Here is a 23,128-nt window from a genome sequence, read left to right on the forward strand (position 1 = left end):
TAAGAAATGACTTATGGATTGGCAGTCAACACTCAGTTAAAAAACCCCCACATCTCCCTTTTCCGATCATTGCAAAATCTAATAAATAAAAACTAAAAGAGTTTGCAATCCCTAAAAGTTACCGAGACTTTTCTGAATTATCACTCTCTACATTTGTGCAGTTCGATTCCATTTTAGCTATAAAATTTTTTCTTAAATCAAAACTTTGAGTTTTCACTTTCCGATTCTCTCGGAAATACTCGTAAATATTAAGATAAAGGCAAATAGAGCACAACATAATGAAAATTTTAGAGTTTATGTATGGAAAAATTAAAAACAATAACAAATGTAAGTAAAAAAAATTTATTCACTCACCACAAACGAAAACAACAGTTTTGTTGTCCAAGTTTGGGAAATTCTACTAGGTCAACCCTAATGGCTTGGAATATGAAAAGAAAGAGATTTCGAAATGATCCTAATAAGTTAAAAATATGGATATGCATGCTTGAAACATGATAAAAATGCAAATGTCCTATGGATCCAAAACTTTTAAAGCGAACAACAAATGCTCATTAAAATCTCAAGCAAAGGTGGGGTGGGATATTTACCCGAGTCAAACAATCCAGTATTTTGCCAATTTACATAAAGCTGACCGAACAATCACAGATCATATGTAAAGTGATTTCTCAGTCAATCATGTGTAACAGGTGTTTTAAATATGGATATGCATGCTTGAAACATGTTAAAGATGCAAATGTCCTATTGATCCAAACCTTTTAAAGTGATTTATCGGTAAATCATGTGATGGATTGGGAGTCAAAAATCAGTTAAAAATCCCCTGCCTCCCCCTTTTTCCGATCATAGAAAAACCTTATATATAAAAACTAAAATAGTTTGCAACCCCTAAAAGTTATAGAGACTTTTTGGAATTATCTCTCTCTAAATTTGTTCATTTCCTTTCCATTTTAGATGTACACGTTTTTCTTATTTCAAAAGTTTGAGTTTTCACATTCCGATTCTCTCATAAACAATAAGATAAAGGCAAATAGATCACTAAAAAATGAAAATTTTAGAGTTTATGTGTGGAAAAAGTTAAAAACAATAACAAATGTTAGTAAAGAAATTTTATTCACACACCACAAATGAACACAAATGTTTTGTTGTCCAAGTTTGGGAAAATCCACTAGTTCAACCATAATGGCTTGGAATTTGATAAGAAAGAGATTTTTAATTGATCCTATCATGTTTTAAATATGGATATACATGCTTGAAACATGTTAAACATGCAAATGCCCTAAGGATCCAAACCTTTTGAAGCGAACAACAAATACTCATTAAATACTCTAGTGAACGTGCAGTGAGATATTTTCCCGAGAAAAACAAGCCATTATTTTGCCCATTTATAAAAAGCTAACCATACAATCACAGATGATTTGTAAAGTTATTTATTGGTCAATCAAGCGTAATGGGCTATGTTTTTGTAAGAAATGTCTTATGGATTGGGAGTCAACTCTAAGTTAAAAACCCCCCGCCTCTCCCTTTCCTTATCATCTCAAAACCTAATGTATAAAAATTAAAAGAGTTTGCAATCCCTAAAAGTAACAAAGACTTTTTGGAATTATCTCTCTTTACAATTTTTCATTTCGATTCCATTTTAGATGTATACTTTTTTCTTAAATCAAAACTTTGAGTTTTCACTTTCCGATTCTCTCGTAAACAAAAGATAAAGCCAAAATAGATCACAACACAATGAAAAGTTTTGAGTTTATGAATGGAACAAATTAAAAACAATAACAAATGTAAGTAAAGAAAATTTATTCGCACACCACAAACGCACAAAAATTTTTTTGTCCAAGTTTGGGAAATTCCTCTAGTTCAACCCTTATGGCTTGGAATTAGATAAGAAAGAGATTTCTAACTGATCCTAACATGTTTTCAAGATCGATATGCATGCTTGAAACATGTTAAAGATGCAAATGGCCTATGGATCCAAACATTTTAAAGTGAACAACAAATGATCATTAAATTCTCAAGTGAACGTGCTGAGGGATATTTATCCGAATACAACAAGCCAATATTTTGCCCATTTAAAAAATGCTGACCTAACAATCACAGATGATTTGTAAAGTGATTTATCAGTCAATCATACGTAACGGGCTACGTTTTTGTAAGAAATGACTTTTGGATTCTGAGTCAACACTCAGTTAAAAACCCCCCGCGTCCTCCTTTTCTCGATCATTGAAAAACCTAATATATAAAAACTAAAAGAGTTTGCAGGTCCCTAAAAGTTATAGAGACATTTTTGAATTATCCACTCAATATTAGATGGAAACTTTTTTCTTAAATCAAAACATTGAGTTTTCACTTTCCTATTCTCTGTAAACAAGAAGATAAAGGTAAAATAAATCACAACAAAATGAAAATTTTAGAGTTTATGTATGAAAAAAAAAACTATAACAAATGTAAGTTAAGAAAATTTATTCATAGACCACAAACAAACACAAAAGCTTTTTTGTCCAAGTTTGGGGAATTCCACTAGTTCAACCGTAATGGATTTTAATTTGAGAAGAAAGAGATTTGTAATTGATTCTAACATGATTTAAATATGGATATGCATGCTTGAAACATGTTAAAGATGCAAATGCCCTATGGATCCAAACCTTTTAAAGTGAACAACAAAGGCTCATTAAATTCTCAAGTGAATGTGTGGTGGGATATTTTCCCAAGTCAAACAACCCAATATTTAGCCTTTTTACTAAAAGCTGACCAAACAATCATAGATGATTTGTAAAGTGATTTAACGGTAAATCATGAGTAACAGGCTAGATTTTTGTTAGAAATGGCTTATGGATTGGGAGTCCACACTCAGTTAGAAATTCCCAGCCAGCCCTTTTTCCAGATCATTGTAAAACCTAATATATAAAAACTAAAAGAGTTTGCAGTCCCTAAAAGTTACAGAGACTTTTTGGAATTATCTCTATCTACATTTTGCATTTCCATTCCATTATGCTTTTACACTTTTTTCTTAATACAAAACTTTAAGTTTTCACTTTCCGATACTCTCAAAAACAAGAAGATAAAAGCCAAATAGATCACAACAAAATGAAATTTTAGAGTTAAAGTAAGGAAGAAAATTAAAAAAATTAAAAATTTAAGGAAAAGTTATTCACACACCACAAACGAACACAAAAGTTTTGTTGTCCAAGTTAGGGAAATTCAACTAGTTCAATTGTAATGGCTTGGAATTTGATAAGAAAGATATTTCAAACTGATCTTAACATGTTTTAAATATAGATATGCATGCTTGAAACATGTTAAAGATGCAAATGCCGTTTGGATCCAAAACTTTTAAAGCGAACAACAAATGCCTGTTAAATTCTCAAGTGAACGTGCGGTGGGATATTTACCCGAGTCAAACAAGCCATTATTTTGCCATTTAAAAAAATTTGACCTAACAATCACAGATGATTTGTAAAGTGATTTATCGGTTAATCATGCATAACGGACTATGTTTTTCTTAGAAATGACTTACGGATTGGGAGTCAAGACTTTGTTAAAGATCCCACGCCTCCCCCTTTTCCTGATCATTGCCAAACCTAATATATAAAAACTTAAAGAGTTTGCAGTCCCTAAAAGTTATAGAGACTTTTATGAATTATCTCACTTTATACTTGTTCATTCCCATTCCATTTTAGATGTACACTTTTTTCTTAAATCAAAACAATGAGTTTTCACTTTCCGATCTGCTTGTAAATGAAAATTTTAGAGTTTAAGTAAGGAAAAAATTAAAAACAATAACAAATGTATGTAAAGAAAATTTATTCACACACCACTAACGAACACAAAAGTTTTGTTGTCTAAGTTTTGGAAATTCCACTATTTCAACCCTAATGCCTTTGAATTTGATAAGAAAGAGATTTCTAACGGATCCTAACGTGTTTTAAAGATGGATACATGCTTGAAACATGTTAAAGATGCAAATGCCCCAGGGATCGAAACCTTTTAAAGCGAACAACAAATGCTCATTAAATTCTCAAGTGAACGTGCGGTGGGATATTTACCCGAGTCAAACAAGCCAATATTTTGCCCATTTACCAAAAGCTGACCTAACAATCACAGAAGATTTTTAAAGTGATTTATTAGTCAATCATGCGTAACGCTTCATTTTTGTATAAAAAGACTTTTGGATTGGGAGTCAACACTCTGTTAAAAATCCCCCGCCTCCCCCTTTTCCTGATCAATACAAAACCTTATGTATAAAAACTAAAAGAGTTTGTAGTCCGTAAAAGCTATAGAGATTTTTTGGAATTATCTCTTTCTTTATTTGTGCTTTTCCATTCCATTTTAGATTTACACTTTTTTCTTAAATCAAAACTTTGAGTTTTCACTTTCCGATTCTCACGTCAAAAAGAAGATAAAGGAAAAATCGATCACAACTAAAATATAATTTTAGAGTTTCTGTATGGAAATCATTAACCACAATAAAAAATGTAAATAAATAAAATTTATGCCCACACCACAAATGAACCCAAAACTTTTGTTTTCCAAGTTTGGGAAATTCATCCAGTTCAACCCTAATGGCTTGGAATTTGATAAGAAAGAGATTTCTAACTTATCCTAACATGTTTTAAATATGGATATGCAAGCTTGAAACATGTTAAAGATGCAAATGGCCTATGGATCCAAACCTTTTAAAGCGAACAACAAATGCTCATTAAATTCTAAAGTGAACATGCGGTAGTATATTTACCCGAGTCAAACAAGCTATTATTTTTCCCAATTACAAAAAGCTAAATTAAAAATCATAAATGATTTTTAAAGTGATTTACTGGTCAATAATACGTAACGGGCTATGTTTTTGTAAGAAATGACATATGGATTCGGATTCAACACTCTGTTAAAAATCCCCCGCCCCCTTTTCGTGATCATTACAAAACATAATATATAAAAACTAAAAGAGTTTGCAACCCCTAAAAGCTAAAGAGACTTTTTGGAATTATATCTCTCTACATTTGTGTTTTTCCATTCCATTTTAGATTTACTCTTTTTTCTTAAATCAAAACTTTGAGTTTTCACTTTCCGATTCTCTCGTCAAAAAGAAGATAAAGGCAAAATAAATTACAACTAAAATATAATTTTAGAGTTTAAGTATGGAAATAATTAACCACAATAAAAAATTAAATAAATAAAATTTATTCACACACCACAAATGAACCTAAAAGTTTTGTTGTCCAAGCTCGGGAAATTCCACCAGTTCAACCCTAATGGCTTGGAATTTGATAAGAAAGAGATTTCTAACTGATCCTAACATGTTTTAAATATGGATATGCATGCTTGAAACATGTTAAAGATGCAAATGGCCTATGGATCCAAACCTTTTAAAGTAAACAACAAATGCTCATTAAATTCTCATGTGAACGTGCGGTAAGATATTTACCCGAGTCAAACAAGCAATTATTTTGCCCATTTATAAAAAGCAGACCTAATAATCACAGATGATTTGTAAAGTGATTTACCGGTCAATCATGTATAACGGGGTATGTTTTTGTTAAAAATGACTCATGGATTGGGAGTCAACTCTCACTTAAAAATCCTCCGCCACGCCCTTTTCCTGATTATTGTAAAACCTAATATATAAAAAGTAAAAGAGTTTGCAGTCGCTAGAAGTTATAGAGACTTTTTGGAATTATCTCTCTTTACATTTTTGCATTTCCATTCCATTTTAGATGTACACTCTTTTCTTAAATCAAAACTTTGAGTTGTCACTTTCCGATTCTCTCGTAAACAAGAAGATAAAGGCAAAATAGATCGCAACAAAATGAAAATTTAGAGTTTATGTATGGAAAAAATTAAAAACAATAACAAATGTAAGCAAAGAAAATTTATTCTCACACCCCAAACGAACACAAAACTTTTGTTGTTCAAATATTGGAAATTCCAGTAGTTCAACCCTAATAACTTGGAATTTGATAAGAAAGAGATTTCTAACTGATCCTAACATGTTTTAAATAGGGATAAGCATGCTTGAAACATATTAAAAATTCAAATACCCTATGGATCCAAACCATTTAAAGCGAACAACAAATGCTCATTAAATTCTCAAGTGAACATGCTGTGGGATATTTACCCGAGTCGAAAAAGCTATTATTATACCCATTTACAAAAAGTTGACCTAACAATCACAAATGATTTTTAAAGTGATTTATCGGTCAATCCTTCGTAATGGGCTTTGTTTTTTTAATAAATAACTTATGGATTGGGAATCAACACTCAGTTTAAAATCCCCCGCCTCCCCCTTTTCCCGATCATTGCAAAACCTAATATATAAAAACTTAAAGAGTTTGCAATTCCTTAAAGTCACAGAGACTTTTTGGAATTATCTCTCTACATTTTTACCTTTCCTTTCCCTTTTAGATTTACACTATTTTCTTAAATCAAAACTTTGAGTTTCCACTTTTCGATTGTCTCATAAACAAGAAGATAAAGGCAATATAGATCACAATAAAATGAAAATTTAGAGTTTGTGCATGGAAAAAATTAAAAAAAATAACAAATGTAAGTAAAAAAAATTTATTCACACACCACAAACAAACACAAAATTTTTGTTGTCCAAGTTTGGGAAATTCCTCTAGTTCAACCCTTATGGCTTGGAATTTGATAAGAAAAAGATTTCTAACTAATCCTAACATGTTTTCAATATGGATATGCATGCTTGAAACATGTTAAAGATGAAAATGCCCTATGGATAAAAACATTTTAAAGTGAACAACAAATGATCATTAAATTCTCAAGTGAACGTGCGGTGGGATATTTATCTGAGTCAAACAAGCCAATATTTTGCCCATTTAAAAAACGCTGACCTAACAATCATAGATGATTTGTAATGTGATTTATCAGTCAATCATACATAATGAGCTACGTTTTTTTAAGAAATAACTTTTGGATTGGGAGTCAACACTCAGTTAAAAATCCCCCGCGTCCTCTTTTTCCCAATCATTGAAAAACCTAATATATAAAAACTAAAAGAGTTTGCAGTCCCTAAAAGTTATAGAGACATTTTCGAATTATCCACTCAATTTTAGATGAACCCTTTTTTCTTAAATCAAAACATTGACTTTTCACTTTCCTATTCTCTGTAAACGAGAAAATAAAGGCAAAATAAATCACAACAAAATGAAAATTTTAGAGTTTATGTATGGAAAAAAAAAACTATAACAAATGTAATGAAAGAAAATTTATTCATAGACCACAGACAAATACAAAAGCTTTGTTGTCCAAGTTTGGGGAATTCCTCTAGTTCAACCGTAATGGATTTTAATTTGAGAAGAAAGAGATTTGTAACTGATCCTAACATGATCTAAATATGGATATGCATGATTGAAACATGTTAAAGATGCAAATACCCTATGGATCCAAACCTTTTAAAGCGAACAACAAAGGCTCATTAAATTCTCAAGTGAACTTGCGGTGGGACATTTACCCAAGTCAAACAACCCAATATTTTGCCTTCTTACTAATGGCTGACCAAAATATCATAGATGATTTGTAAAGTGACTGATCGATAAATCATGAGTAACGGGCTACATTTTTGTTAGAAATGGCTTATGGATTGGGAGTCAACACTCAGTTAGAAATTCCCCGCCTCCCCTTTTTCCAGACCAATGCAAAAAGTTACATAGACTTTTTGGAATTATCTCTCTCTACATTTTGCATTTTCCATTCCATTATGCTTTTACACTTTTTTCATAAAAAAAAATTTCAGTTTTCACTTTCTGATACTCTAATAAACAAGAAGATAAAAGCCAAATAGATCACAAAAAAATGAAAGTTTTAGAGTTAAAGTAAGGAAGAAAATTAAAAAAAATAAAAAATTTAAGTAAGGAAAAGTTATTCACACACCACAAACGAACACAAAAGTTTTGTTGTCCAAGTTAGGGAAATTCAACTAGTTCAATTGTAATGGATTGGAATTTGATAAAAAGATATTTCAAACTGATCTTAACATGTTTTAAATATAGATATGCATGCTTGAAACATGTTAAAGATGCAAATGCTGTTTGGATCCAAAACTTTTAAAGCGAACAACAAATGCTTGTTAAATTTTCAAGTGAACGTGCGGTGGGATGTTTACCGTAGTCAAACAAGCCATTATTTTTCCATTTAAAAAAATCTGACAAAACAATCACAGATGATTTGTTAAGTGATTTATCAGTTAATCATGTGTATCAGACTGTGTTTTTCTTAGAAATGACTTACGGATTGGGAGTCAAGACTCTGTTAAAGATCCCCCGCCTCCCCCTTTTCCTCATCATTGCCAAACCTAATATATAAAAACTTAAAGAGTTTGCAGTCCTTAAAAGTTACAGAGATTTTTTGGAATTATCTCACTTTATATTTGTTCATTCCCATTCCATTTTAGATGTACACTTTTTTCTTAAATCAAAACAATGAGTTTTCACTTTCCGATCTTCTCGTAAATGAAAATTTTAGAGTTTATGTAAGGAAAAAATTAAAAAAAATAACAAATGTATGTAAAGAAAATTTATTCACACACCACTAACGAACACAAAAGTTTTGTTGTCTAAGTTTTGGAAATTCCACTATTTCAACCCTAATGCCTTTGAATTTGATAAGAAAGAGATTTCTAACTGATCCTAACGTGTTTTAAAGATGGATACATGCTTGAAACATGTTAAAGATGCAAATGCCCCAGGGATCGAAACCTTTTAAAGCGAACAACAAATGCTCATTAAATTCTCAAGTGAACGTGCGGTGGGATATTTACCCGAGTCAAACAAGCCAATATTTTGCCCATTTACCAAAAGCTGACCTAACAATCACAGAAGATTTTTAAAGTGATTTATTGGTCAATCATGCGTAACGGGCTTCATTGTTGTATAAAAAGACTTTTGGATTGGGAGTCAACACTCTGTTAAAAATCCCCCGCCTCCCCCTTTTCCTGATCAATACAAAACCTTATGTATAAAAACTAAAAGAGTTTGTAGTCCGTAAAAGCTATAGAGATTTTTTGGAATTATCTCTTTCTTTATTTGTGCTTTTCCATTCCATTTTAGATTTACACTTTTTTCTTAAATCAAAACTTTGAGTTTTCACTTTCCGATTCTCACGTCAAAAAGAAGATAAAGGAAAAATCGATCACAACTAAAATATAATTTTAGAGTTTCTGTATGGAAATCATTAACCACAATAAAAAATATAAATAAATAAAATTTATGCCCACACCACAAATGAACCCAAAACTTTTGTTTTCCAAGTTTGGGAAATTCATCCAGTTCAACCCTAATGGCTTGGAATTTGATAAGAAAGAGATTTCTAACTTATTCTAACATGTTTTAAATATGGATATGCATGCTTGAAACATGTTAAAGATGCAAATGGCCTATGGATCCAAACCTTTTAAAGCGAACAACAAATGCTCATTAAATTCTAAAGTGAACATGCGGTGGGATATTTACCCGAGTCAAACAAGCTATTATTTTTCCCAATTACAAAAGCTAAACTAAAAATCACAAATGATTTTTAAAGTGATTTATTGGTCAATAATGTGTAACGGGCTATGTTTTTGTAAGAAATAACATATGGATTCGGATTCAACACTCTGTTAAAAATCCCCCGCCCCCTTTTCGTGATCATTACAAAACATAATATATAAAAACTAAAAGAGTTTGCAACCCCTAAAAGCTAAAGAGACTTTTTGGAATTATCTCTCTCTACATTTGTGCTTTTCCATTCCATTTTAGATTTACTCTTTTTTCTTAAATCAAAACTTTGAGTTTTCACTTTCCGATTCTCTCGTCAAAAAGAAGATAAAGGCAAAATAAATTACAACTAAAATATAATTTTAGAGTTTAAGTATGGAAATAATTAACCACAATAAAAAATTAAATAAATAAAATTTATTCACACACCACAAATGAACCTAAAAGTTTTGTTGTCCAAGCTCGGGAAATTCCACCAGCTCAACCCTAATGGCTTGGAATTTGATAAGAAAGAGATTTCTAACTGATCCTAGCATGTTTTAAATATGGATATGCATGCTTGAAACATGTTAAAGATGCAAATGGCCTATGGATCCAAACCTTTTAAAGTGAACAACAAATGCTCATTAAATTCTCATGTGAACGTGCGGTGAGATATTTACCCGAGTCAAACAAGCAATTATTTTGCCCATTTATAAAAAGCAGACCTAATAATAACAGATGATTTGTAAAGTGATTTACCGGTCAATCTTGTATAACGGGGTATGTTTTTGTTACAAATGACTCATGGATTGGGAGTCAACTCTCACTAAAAAATCCTCCGCCACGCCCTTTTCCTGATTATTGTAAAACCTAATATATAAAAAGTAAAAGAGTTTGCAGTCGCTACAAGTTATAGAGACTTTTTGGAATTATCTCTCTTTACATTTTTGCATTTCCATTCCATTTTAGATGTACACTCTTTTCTTAAATCAAAACTTTGAGTTGTCACTTTCCGATTCTCTCGTAAACAAGAAGATAAAGGCAAAATAGATCTCAACAAAATGAAAATTTAGAGTTTATGTATGGAAAAAATTAAAAAAAATAACAAATGTAAGCAAAGAAAATTTATTCGCACACCCCAAACGAACACAAAACTTTTGTTGTTCAAATATTGGAAATTCCAGTAGTCAACCCTAATAACTTGGAATTTGATAAGAAAGAGATTTCTAACTGATCCTAACATGTTTTAAATAGGGATAAGCATGCTTGAAACATATTAAAAATGCAAATGCCCTATGGATCCAAACCATTTAAAGCGAACAACAAATGCTCATTAAATTCTCAAGTGAACATGCTGTGGGATATTTACCCCAGTCAAAAAAGCTATTATTATACCCATTTACAAAAAGTTGACCTAACAATCACAAATGATTTTTAAAGTGATTTATCGGTCAATCCTTCGTAATGGGCTTTGTTTTTTTAATAAATAACTTATGGATTGGGAATCAACACTCAGTTTAAAATCCCCCGCCTCCCCCTTTTCCCGATCATTGCAAAACCTAATATATAAAAACTGAAAGAGTTTGCAATTCCTTAAAGTCATAGAGACTTTTTGGAATTATCTCTCTACATTTTTACCTTTCCTTTCCCTTTTAGATTTACACTATTTTCTTAAATCAAAACTTTGAGTTTCCACTTTTCGATTGTCTCATAAACAAGAAGATAAAGGCAATATAGATCACAATAAAATGAAAATTTAGAGTTTGTGTATGGAAAAAATTAAAAAAAATAACAAATGTAAGTAAAAAAAATTTATTCACACACCACAAACAAACACAAAAATTTTGTTGTCCAAGTTTGGGAAATTCCTCTAGTTCAACCCTTATGGCTTGGAATTTGATAAGAAAAAGATTTCTAACTAATCCTCACATGTTTTCAATATGGATATGCATGCTTGAAACATGTTAAAGATGCAAATGCCCTATGGATAAAAACATTTTAAAGTGCACAACAAATGATCATTAAATTCTCAAGTGAACGTGCGGTGGGATATTTATCTGAGTCAAACAAGCCAATATTTTGCCCATTTAAAAAACGCTGACCTAACAATCATAGATGATTTGTAATGTGATTTATCAATCAATCATACATAATGGGCTATGTTTTTTTAAGAAATAACTTTTGGATTGGGAGTCAACACTCAGTTAAAAATCCCCCGCGTCCTCCTTTTCCCAATCATTGAAAAACCTAATATGTAAAAACTAAAAGAGTTTGCAGTCCCTAAAAGTTATAGAGACATTTTTGAATTATCCACTCAATTTTAGATGAACCCTTTTTTCTTAAATCAAAACATTGAGTTTTCACTTTCCTATTCTCTGTAAACGAGAAAATAAAGGCAAAATAAATCACAACAAAATGAAAATTTTAGTGTTTATGTATGGAAAAAGAACTATAACAAATGTATGTAAAGAAAATTTATTCATAGACCACAGACAAACACAAAAGCTTTGTTGTCCAAGTTTGGGGAATTCCACTAGTTCAATCGTAATGGATTTTAATTTGAGAAGAAAGAGATTTGTTACTGATCCTAACATGATTTAAATACGGATATGCATGATTGAAACATGTTAAAGATGCAAATGCCCTATGGATCCAAACCTTTTAAAGCGAACAACGAAGGCTCATTAAATTCTCAAGTGAACTTACGGTGGGATATTTACCCAAGTCAAACAACCCAATATTTTGCCTTTTTACTAATGGCTGACCAAACAATCATAGATGATTTGTAAAGTGACTGATCGGTAAATCATGAGTAACGGGCTACATTTTTGTTAGAAATGGCTTATGGGTTGGGAGTCAACACTCAGTTAGAAATTCCCCGCCTCCCCTTTTTCCAGACCATTGCAAAAACTAATATATAAAAACTAAAAGAGTTTGCAATCCCTAAAAGTTACAGAGACTTTTTGGAATTATCTCTCTCTACATTTTGCATTTCCATTCCATTATGCTTTTACACTTTTTTCTTAAAAAAAACTTTGAGTTTTCACTTTCCGATACTATCATAAACAAGAAGATAAAACCCAAATAGATCACAACAAAATGAAAATTTTAGAGTTAAGGAAGGAAAAGTTATTCACACACCACAAACGAACACAAAAGTTTTGTTGTCCAAGTTAGGGAAATTCAACTAGTTCAATTATAATGGCTTGGAATTTGATAAGAAAGATTTTCAAACTGATCTTAACATGTTTTAAATATAGATATGCATGCTTGAAACATGTTAAAGATGCAAATGCCGTTTGGATCCAAAACTTTTAAAGCGAACAACAAATGCCTGTTAATTTCTCAAGTGAACGTACGGTGGGATATTTACCCGAGTCAAACAAGCCATTATTTTTCCATTTAAAAAAATCTGACCTACCAATCACATATGATTTGTAAATTTAATCCTGCGTAACGGACTGTGTTTTTCTTAGAAATGACTTACAGATTGGGAGTCAAGACTCTGTTAAAGTTCCCTCGCCTCCCCCTTTTCCTGATCATTGCCAAACCTAATATATAAAAACTTAAAGAGTTTGCAGTCCCTAAAAGTTACGGAGACTTTTTGGAATTATCTCACTTTATATTTGTTCATTCCAATTCCATTTTAGATGTACACTTTTTTCTTAAATCAAAACATTGAGTTTTCACTTTCTGATCTTCTCGTAAATGAAAATTTTAGAGTTTATGTAAGGAAAAAATTAAAAACAATAACAAATGTCTGTAAAGAAAATTTATTCACACACCACAAACGAACACAAAAGTTTTGTTGTCTAAGTTTTGGAAATTCCACTATTTCAACCCTAATGCCTTTGAATTTGATAGGAAAGAGATTTCTAACTGATCCTAACGTGTTTTAAAGATGGATACATGCTTGAAACATGTTAAAGATGCAAATGCCCCATGGATCGAAACCTTTTAAAGCGAACAACAAGTGCTCATTAAATTCTCAAGTGAACGTGTGATAGATGCCATATTCTGATATATGAACTAGGTTAATTATAATAGAATAACCTTTATAATGGTGTTATAGGTGGTTATTTATCGGTTTTCAAATGAAACGTGCATTTATTGAATTTGGCATTAATCACTGTCTATATTGCATATTTTTCTCTCCTGAATTATATTTCATTAATTTTAGGGTTTATTTCTTCCTGAAATGCTTTTTATGAATTCAATTATGGAATTTTAGGTAAATTTTGGTGGAGAATGAGATATTTACCAAAATGCCCTTAGTGAAATGGAGGTGATTTTTAGGGCAAATCGTATTAAAACAAGAAAAAATCGTATTAAAGGAAGGAGGGGAGAGTCGACTGAAGGGGGATCATCGACCAAAACAGAGCAATGGGGGACCGAAATAGGGGAAGACCCGAGAGGAGTTTGCCACTGTCATTCGCAGCGCCACCATCGTCCACCACTGTTCGGCAACCGATAACAGACCCGAGGAGAGCTCGAGAGAGTCTCAATCGCGGTGAGTTCGACAGTGCCAGTTTCTACTCGCCAGGCCGAGAGGTGATCCGAGAGGACTTCTCTGGTGCCAATTCCGCATTTCGACCATCCTTCGGCGTCGATTACGTATTTCCGACCATTCTCGGAGCTATTCCGACTTCGACCGAGACTCGAGAGAGCCGGTTAGAGGACTTCAGCTCTGTTTTGTTCTTCACCGGACATCACCTCCGTCCGTCGGCTTCTATCCTTCGTCGTTGGCATCGTCTGTACCTCCGGCCACTCACTCTTGCTACCCGAAGCCATCAATTTCGGGAAATTGCAGCACCCGTGAGAACGAGTCTGCTGCCCGAGCGAGAGGAAGGAGAAGGGGAGTAATTCATCATTTTGGAATTTAATTTTTCTATAGTTTGAAGTTAGCTCTTGAATGTTTATTAAATGTGATTTGATAATTAATGTTTATTGAATATTTTTTTTCCGGATATTTGATTAAATTAACTAGTTAGGGTAGGATTATAATTTAGGTTGGATTTTGGTATTTTAATCCGATTTCTATCTTTCACTCTATGCGCCCGAGAGGGGCTAGACGCAAGGATTGAGAAATCGGATCCGTGGTTACATGGCGCTCGAGAGAGGCACGAATCACCGTAAAATCCAGAGTTGATGTTTCCTGTTGTGCAAGTAGTTAACCAGATGATTGCTTGATAATTTAGGATATAATTAGTGTTTAGTTCAGATTAATTCATCATATTTGGTTAGGCTAGTTGACTGAAGAATACACAAAATTCAGTCCTCCCTGTGGATATGACCCTCGCTTCCCGCTAAATTACATGAACAATTTGTACGCTTGCGAGGTATAAAAGCCGATGTAATTAAATTTTACATCAAGTTTTTGGTGCCATTGCCGGGGTGGCACGTATTGAGTGTATTTCTTTGTTCTCCATGGTCTTAGGTTTGATTTATTTTTATTTTTTATTTTTTGCTTTCATAATTTTAGCTTGATGATTTTGTATGGAATTATTTTTATTTCTTCTAGTTAGTTTTATTTTCAGTAGTGAGTTTGTTAGCTTAATTTGATAGTTCATTTTGTTTCTTTTTTTCTTTTTATGCACGGGTGCCGCTCCCTAGGTGGACCATTAGCTCCCTTTGTTGAAGAGGTAGAACATATTTGTAGGAAAATACCCGAAGTCAAGTTAGGAGCTACCATGGCCAATCAGGGTGAACCATTACAGTTACCTGCAGTAGCTGACCGTAGAGCCCTGAGGGATTATTCTATCCCATCCCTCTTCACATCACCTTCTTGCATTATATTACCACCCACTACTGCTGCCAGTTATGAGTTGAAACCGGGTGTGATCCAACTCCTCCCTACATTCTATGGGTTGGAGAAGGAGGACCCATATTACCACATCAAGGAATTCTTAGATATTTGTGCAATTTTCAAATTCCAGAATTTCTCAGATGACTCTATCCGATTAAGACTTTTTCCATTTTCACTTAAGGATAAGGCCAAGTCTTGGCTTAATTCCCTAGAAGTGGGCAGCATTACTTCATGGGACACATTAGTCACGAAATTTTTGTCCAAGTACTTTCCCATTCAGAGAACTACAAACCTCAGTAGAGAAATCTCCAACTTTATGTAGCAGGAGGGTGAACACTTTTATGAGGCTTGGGAGAAATGGAAGGATTTGATCCGTAGGTGTCCGCATCATGGGTTTGAGATATGGCATTTAGTGCAATAATTTTATCAAGGTCTTACACCCCAGGTTAGATCCATGGTAGATGCAACGAGTGTGGGAGTTTGATGGGTAAGAGTGCTAGTGAGGCGTGGGACTTCTTTGAAATGTTGAGTGATCAATCTCAGCAATGGGGTTTGTCATTTAATGTTTATAGGAGATCCCACGAAGCCAAAAGAGGGGGTCTCCATAAGGTTAGTGAAACACCCATGCTCATGGCCAAGATTGAGGGGTTGAATAGAAAAATTGATGCCCTTATGGTGTCCAAGAGTTCACCTGCTCCTAACCCATCTACTGTCTGTGCCATATGCTCTGGTTCATCTCATCCCACATAAATGTGTCCATCTAGTTCATCCTACCCAGAGCTCATTGATGACCTGAATGAAGTCCAGAATTTTCATAGACCAAACAGGAACGATCCTTTTTTCGGAAACATATAATCCGGGTTGGGCTAGGCACCCAAATTTCTCATGGTCTAAGGGCCCACAGGTTGGGGGTCCTCCAGGGTTTACTCAACCCCAAGCTCCGCGCCCACACTTCACTCAACAGCCATTGATTCCACAAAAACCTTCACTTGAGGATACACTTCAATTATTCATGCAGAATACACAGTCCTCCATTGCTAAACTTGAAATGCAAGTGAGTCACTTGGCCAGCCACATGAGTGAACAAGCACAAAATAGACTCCCGAGTCAAACCATTCCTAACCCCAAAAGCACACATGAGAGTGGGTTGAGTTCCAAACCCCACCATGAGCAAGCCAAAGCCATAACCACCCTTAGGAGTGGTCGTGAGTTGAACAATGGGGTAGGGACCACTAAGTCTATGGAGTCAAAGGATGACAATGGGGACACATCATTGAGTGAAGAACCTCCAAGTTCTCCACCAACAACCAAGCAGATCCGTAACCAAGTCCCACTAGCTCCTTATCCGCAGAGGTTATCGGGCCCACCTAGGAAAGGAGATAGCATGCATGAAACGTTGGAACTGTTTAGTAAGGTTCACATTAACATTCCACTTCTTGATGCTATTAGGCAAGTCCCTGCCTATGCCCGATTTTTGAAAGACCTTTGTACACATAAGAGAAAACAACATGTTAACAAAAAGGTCTTTCTTATTGAGAATGTAAGCTCAATTCTGAAGCACAACACTCCTCCTAAAGTTAAAGATCCTGGATGTCCCACAATTTCATGTGTCATTGGTGAACATACCATCCAGAGAGCTCTTCTTGACTTAGGGGCAAGTGTGAATTTGCTTCCTTTCTTTGTATACCAGCAATTAGGTTTGGGGGAATTGAAGCCTACTCACATCACACTTCAACTAGCTGACCGTTCTGTCAAGATACCACGAGGAATAGTTGAAGATGTTTTGATAAAAGTGGACAAATTTCTATTCCCGGTTGATTTCATTGTTCTTGATACAGAACCAGTAGTCAATGTGACCAACCAAATTCCTGTCATCCTAGGACGTTCCTTCGTAGCCACATCTAATGCTATCATTCATTGTAAAAGTGGTGAGTTGGAGTTGTCTTTTGGAAATTTTAAGGTCTCATTGAATGTATTTAATGCCGGGCACGACCCACTTGAGTATGATGATCTGAGTCCTGCATTTAAGATAGAAACTGTTATGCTTGATGACGAATTCACTCTTGAATCTTTTGAGTCTTGCATAACATCTTGCATAACATCTTTAGACATGGACTATTTTGATGAGGAAACATATTTCCAAGAGGTTGATTCTTTACTCAGTTTTGTACCTCTGTTGGAGGAAGCTTATGAGGTTATCACAACTGATCATCCATAGGATCTTCCCCTTGACTTGGACAAACCTCTTGAAACTTCTAAGCTAGATCTTAAGCCACTTCCTCCCACGTTGAAGTATGCGTTCTTGGGGTCCATGAACTCATTACCAGTCATTATTTCTTTTGATTTGAGTACTGAGCAGGAGGAACAATTGGCTGAAGTTTTAAAAGCACATAGAGAGGCATTGGGGTGGACTCTTGATGCCTTAAAAGGGATTAGCCCCTCCATATGCATGCATCGTATTCATTTGGAGGAGGGGACTAAAGTCTCATGTGAGATGCAACGTAGGTTAAATCCCCATATGTTGGAGGTTGTGAGAGAAGAAGTCATCAGGTTGCTTGTGATAGGAATCATTTACCCTATTTCCGATAGCACCTGGGTGAGTCCAATTCAAGTTGTCCCTAATAAAGGGGGGATAATGATAATGAGAAATGAGAGTGGTGAATTGATTCCCACAAGAACTACCACCAAGTGGCGTGTCTGCATTGACTATAGAAAACATAATTCTGCCACTAGGAAGGATCACTTCCCACTACCTTTCATTGATCAGGTACTAGAGCGATTGGCCGGCCACAATTTTTATTGCTTCTTAGATGGATACTCCGGCTACAATCAAATTCCCATTGCTCCAGAAGACCAGGAAAAGACCACATTCACGTGTTTGTTTGGCACCTATGCTTACAGACGCATGCCTTTTGGTTTATGCAATGCGCCCGCCACTTTCCAATGGTGCATGATGAGTATCTTTTCTGACATGATTGGTGACTTTTTAGAGGTCTTTATGGATGACTTTTCTGTGTTTGTCTCTAGTTTTGATACATGTCTGGACAATCTTACACTCGTATTGTCCCGTTGCATTAAGTCTAATTTAGTCTTGAATTGGGAGAAATGCCACTTCATGGTAAAAAAAAGGAATTGTTTTTGGACATGTAGTGTCTAAGCGGGGTGTAGAAGTGGACAAAGCCAAGGTTGACCTAATTGCCAATCTGCCACCACCTACTTCTGTGAAGAGGGTGAGTTCTTTCCTTGGCCATGCTGGGTTCTATAGGCGTTTCATTAAGGACTTTAGCAAAATTTCTCGTCCTTTGACTAATTTGCTTGCTCAAGATGTTGCTTTTGCCTTTGATGATGCCTGTATTCATGCTTTTGAGACACTAAAGAAATGTTTGTCCACTGTACCCATTGTCCAACCCCCTACTTGGTCTTTGCCTTTTGAGTTGATGTGCGATGCCTCTGACTATGGATTGGGGGCTGTTTTGGGGCAAAAGACGGATAAAATTCCCTGTGTCATTCAGTATGCTAGCCGCGCTCTTCATGATGCTCAATTGAATTACACTACCACTGAGAAGGAGTTGCTAGCTGTTGTATTTGCCTTGAAAAAATTCAGATCATATCTGTTAGGGTCAAAGGTTATAGTGTTCACTGATCATTCTGCTTTGAAGTACTTATTATCTCTCAAGGACACTAAATCTCGCTTGATTAGATGGATCTTGCAATTGTAAGAATTTGACCTTGAGATTCGAGATAAGAAGGGTTGTGAGAATGTTGTTGCTGATCATCTATCTAGGATCTGTGTAGCACCTCAGGAAGGATTCCTTCCTTTAAATGATTCCTTCCCTAATGAACAACTTCTCCAAGTATCCCAGTTGCCTTGGTTTACTGTATCTTGTAACTCATAAGATTCCTGATTATTGGAGTAAACAAGATCGGTTGAAATTCTTTTCCCAAGTCAAACATTTTTTTTGGGATGACCCTTATTTGTTCAAGGTGTGTTCTGACCAAGTCATTAGGCGTTGTGTACATGAGTAAGACTTTGCCAACATTCTTGAATTTTGTCATTTCCACGCATGTGGTGGACATTTTGGTGCTAGAAAGACCGTGGCTAAAGTCTTGCAATGTGGTTTCTATTAGCCTTCATTATTTAGAGATGCCCATGAGTTTTGTCGTGTGTGTGATAGATGCCAATGGACTGGTTGTTTATCTAGGAAGTACATGATGCCTCTTAACCTCATTCTTATTGTTGAATTGTTTGATGTGTGGGGTATTGACTTCATGGGTCCTTTTCCTGTCTCGTTCGGCTATCAATACATCCTTGTTGCTGTTGAATATGTCTCTAAATGGATTGAAGCTATTGCATGTAAGACAAATGATGACAAAGTGGTGGTAAAGTTTTTAAAAGAAAACATCTTTAATCGGTTTGGTACCCTGAGAGCGATCATCAATGATGGGGTATCTCATTTTTGTAACAGAGCATTTGAGACCTTATTGAAGAAATATTTCATCACTCATCGGGTGTCCACTCCGTACCACCCACAAACTTGGGTCAAGTGGAAATCTCTAATAGGGAGATCAAATGGATTTTGGAGAAGTTGGTTCACTTTGATAGGAAAGATTGGTCCACTCGATTGGATGATGCTTTATGGGCCTATCGAACCGCTTATAAGACTCCTATTGGGATATCTCCATTTCGTCTAGTGTTCGGCAAAGCATGTCATCTACCTGTTGAGCTTGAGCATAGAGCTTATTGGGCCATTAAGGCTTTGAATTTTGATTTGACTCCAGCGGGTGAGGAGAGAAAATTGCACTTGATTGAGTTGGAAGTGATACGTCATGATGCTTATGAGAATGTCAAACTGTATAAGGAGCGAACAAAGCTTTTATTTGATAAATCTATTTTTCGCAAGTCTTTTACTGTTGGGCAGAATGTTTTACTTTATAACTCTCGATTGCATTTGTTTCCAGGGAAGCTAAGATCCAGGTGGTCTGGTCCATTTGAAGTTACACAGGTGTTTCCTCATGGCTCTATTGAGATCTGTAATCACGGAGACGGGTCGGTCTTCAAAGTTAACGGTCAGAGGCTCAAACCGTATCTTTAGAATGTCCCCACACCGGAGGAGGTGATGGTGATTTTCTTGGAGGAACCATTCATTTCATCTTGAATGCGTCAGAGTCTTGCTTACGACTATAAACTTAGCACATCATGGGCAATCCCCACGTTTCTATCCCTTTGTACATTACAGTTTCATTTTTGGTTTATTCATTCTTATTTTGGATAACCTTTGGTGTACTCTGGTCTTGATTGATTGGAGGTCCCCAGGCGATGTCGGCCCCATCATGGTCTCGGGGTACTCTCTTGCCGGCTGAGAGCATAAATGGTTCTGGTAGTCGATGACCAGACTTTTGCTCCCTAGTTTGAGAGATCTATACTCAAACAACCGTTTTGGGATTGACCAGTTTGATCTTGAAGTATTGAATGAAAACCTTATGGTGAGTAACTTAAGGACTTGTGTTCAGCGCGTGATTCCTACTGCCTTCAGTGGCTAGTCACACGGAGATTTCTTCAAAGTGTGATGTGGGATAGCAGTTTTATCTACGGATGACTACCTACGGGTACGGCTGATACGAGTAAACCTTCTTCGAGGGAGACTATGTATCATTCCTGGGGGTCTTTATTGACTTTTTGGTATTATTATTGATGACCAAACACATATGGTCCCACCTATGGATTTAGGAGCCCCGAGGGAGCTTATCCCTTACTCTGCTGGAGTATAAGTAGATAAGTTGTTATTCCTTTTTGTAGTCGTTCTGGTGTTTTAACTTTTACCCATTGAGGACAATGTCAGGTTTAGGTTTGGGGGGGGGGGGGGGGGGGGGGGGGGGGGGGGGGGTGGAAACGACTCTTTTATGTCTTAGCAATAATTTTCTTTTGATTTTTGTTCGTGGTTTTCAAATTACTCCTCTTAGTATGTGGTTAACGTTAGTAGAGTTAAAATAAGTTGCTCAAATTTGTTTCAAAATTTTTCGTAAAACTGTGTAAAATATGCCTATTAGAAATCTGATATCATTTGTTGTGATCCATGAGAATTCAACGGGATAACTTACTATTGCATTAGACTTGGAACTTAGTTGCAAAAGAGAACATGTAAATCTAGTGTTGATCTATGTTAGTCTGAATAGTCTTGTATGCCTGTTTGAACTCATTCCTTTTGTATACCTTAGTGAAATTCCTTGTTGTAATGTATGAATGCAAATGGAAATGCTCTAGCTTGAAAAAGACAGATAACTTCAGAAATAGCCTGGGCAAACCCAAGGACATGTGCCAGAACAGTCGGTTACTTAAAAATAAGTGCATGTGCAATGAAGTCGAATACAAAACGGTAGTAATACCAAAAGTATTCAGTGAAACAAAAATTACTCTGGTAATAGCAAAAGTGCACTGGTAATAGTGTAAAATGGTTTTAAATCTGGAAGCAATGAGTTTCCTTAACTTTGATGATGAATTGTAATTTGAAAGAAGTTGCAGGTCAAGATTGAAATTGGTATATTTCTTTTGTGAGATTGTCAAACAACAGGCTTACTCTACTATTTTCTCTTAATTGTGATGTGACCAGGATTTTATTGTTATTTGTTGCCTCTTTGTTCTATTGAAGTAATTGCTTATGGGTCACATTAGTTCAGGTGGAGTAACAATGAGTGTATTTGGATTGATAATATGCTATATTTTACACAGGTTTTCAAATTGCGTAGGATCTCATATGATTTTCAGATATTTTATGATACTAAGTGTTAGTCATATGCTAATGAGGAGTAAATTTTCTTCAGTTTTCTTTTTATATTATTGATTTAGATGAATTTTGTGGGTAAATTCCATGCAAACCCTCATGAGACATAACTCGTCCACTACTGCAAAGAAGGGGTTTAACGGCTTGTTGCATGTGCTAAATGCAATCGTGCTCCCTATGAAAGTGGCATTTTGTTTTCCTAGGCTTAATTTTGGTTTATAGTTGTTTTGCTAGGGACTAGCAAAGATTTAGGTTTGGGGATGTGATAGATGCCATATTCTGACATGAGAACTAGGTTAATTATAATAGAATAACCTTTATAATTGTGTTATAGGTGGTTATTTATCGGTTTTCAAATGAAACGTGCATTTATTGAATTTGGCATTAATCACTGTTGATATTGCATATTTTTCTCTCCTGAATTATATTTCATTGCTTTTAGGGTTTATTTCTTCCTGAAATACTTTTTATGGATTCAATTATGGAATTTCAGGAGAATTTTGGTGGAGAAGGAGATATTTACCAAAATGCCCTTAGTGAAATGGAGGTGATTTTTAGGGCAAATCGTATTAAAACAAGAAAAAATCGTATTAAAGGAAGGAGGGGAGCGTCGACTAAAGGGGGATCATTGACCAAAACAGAGCCTTGGGGGACCGAAACAGGGGAAGACCCGAGAGGAGTTTGCCACCGTCGTTCGTCGCGCGACCGTCTTCCACCACCGTCCGGCAACCGAGAACAGACCCGAGGAGAGCTCGAGAGAGTCTCTCTCACGGTGAGTTCAACAGTGCCAGTTTCTGCTCACCAGGCCGAGCGGTGATCCAAGAGGCCTTCTCCGGTGCCAATTCCGCATTCCGACCATCCTCCGGCGTCGATTACGTATTTCCGACCATTCCCGGAGCTATTTCGACTCCGACCGAGACTCGAGAGAGCCGGTTAGAGGACTTCAGATCTGTTTCGTTCTTCGCCGGATGTCACCTCCGTCCATCGGCTTCTATTCTTCGTCATCGGCATCGTCTCTACCTCCGGCCACTCACTCTTGCTACCTGAAGCCATCAATTTTGGGAAATTGCAGCACCCGTGAG

General features: G+C 35.4%; 1 non-coding gene and 1 pseudogene across 1 annotated transcript; one reads left to right on the forward strand and one right to left on the reverse strand.

The window, feature by feature from the left end:
• Nucleotides 1-15,556: 15,556 nt before the first annotated feature.
• Nucleotides 15,557-15,663, reverse strand: LOC137964321 (small nucleolar RNA R71). Its single transcript, XR_011115518.1, has one exon. It is a non-coding gene; the product is annotated as a small nucleolar RNA R71 (small nucleolar RNA).
• Nucleotides 15,664-15,750: 87 nt separating this feature from the next.
• Nucleotides 15,751-20,360, forward strand: LOC137963119 (uncharacterized; annotated as a pseudogene).
• Nucleotides 20,361-23,128: the final 2,768 nt, after the last annotated feature.

This window comes from Aristolochia californica, unplaced genomic scaffold (genome assembly GCF_029961685.1).
Source record: "Aristolochia californica isolate CCGP_79_NKW_82.1479 unplaced genomic scaffold, dmAriCali1.0.hap1 SCAF_4, whole genome shotgun sequence".
Lineage (NCBI taxonomy): Eukaryota > Viridiplantae > Streptophyta > Magnoliopsida > Piperales > Aristolochiaceae > Aristolochia > Aristolochia californica.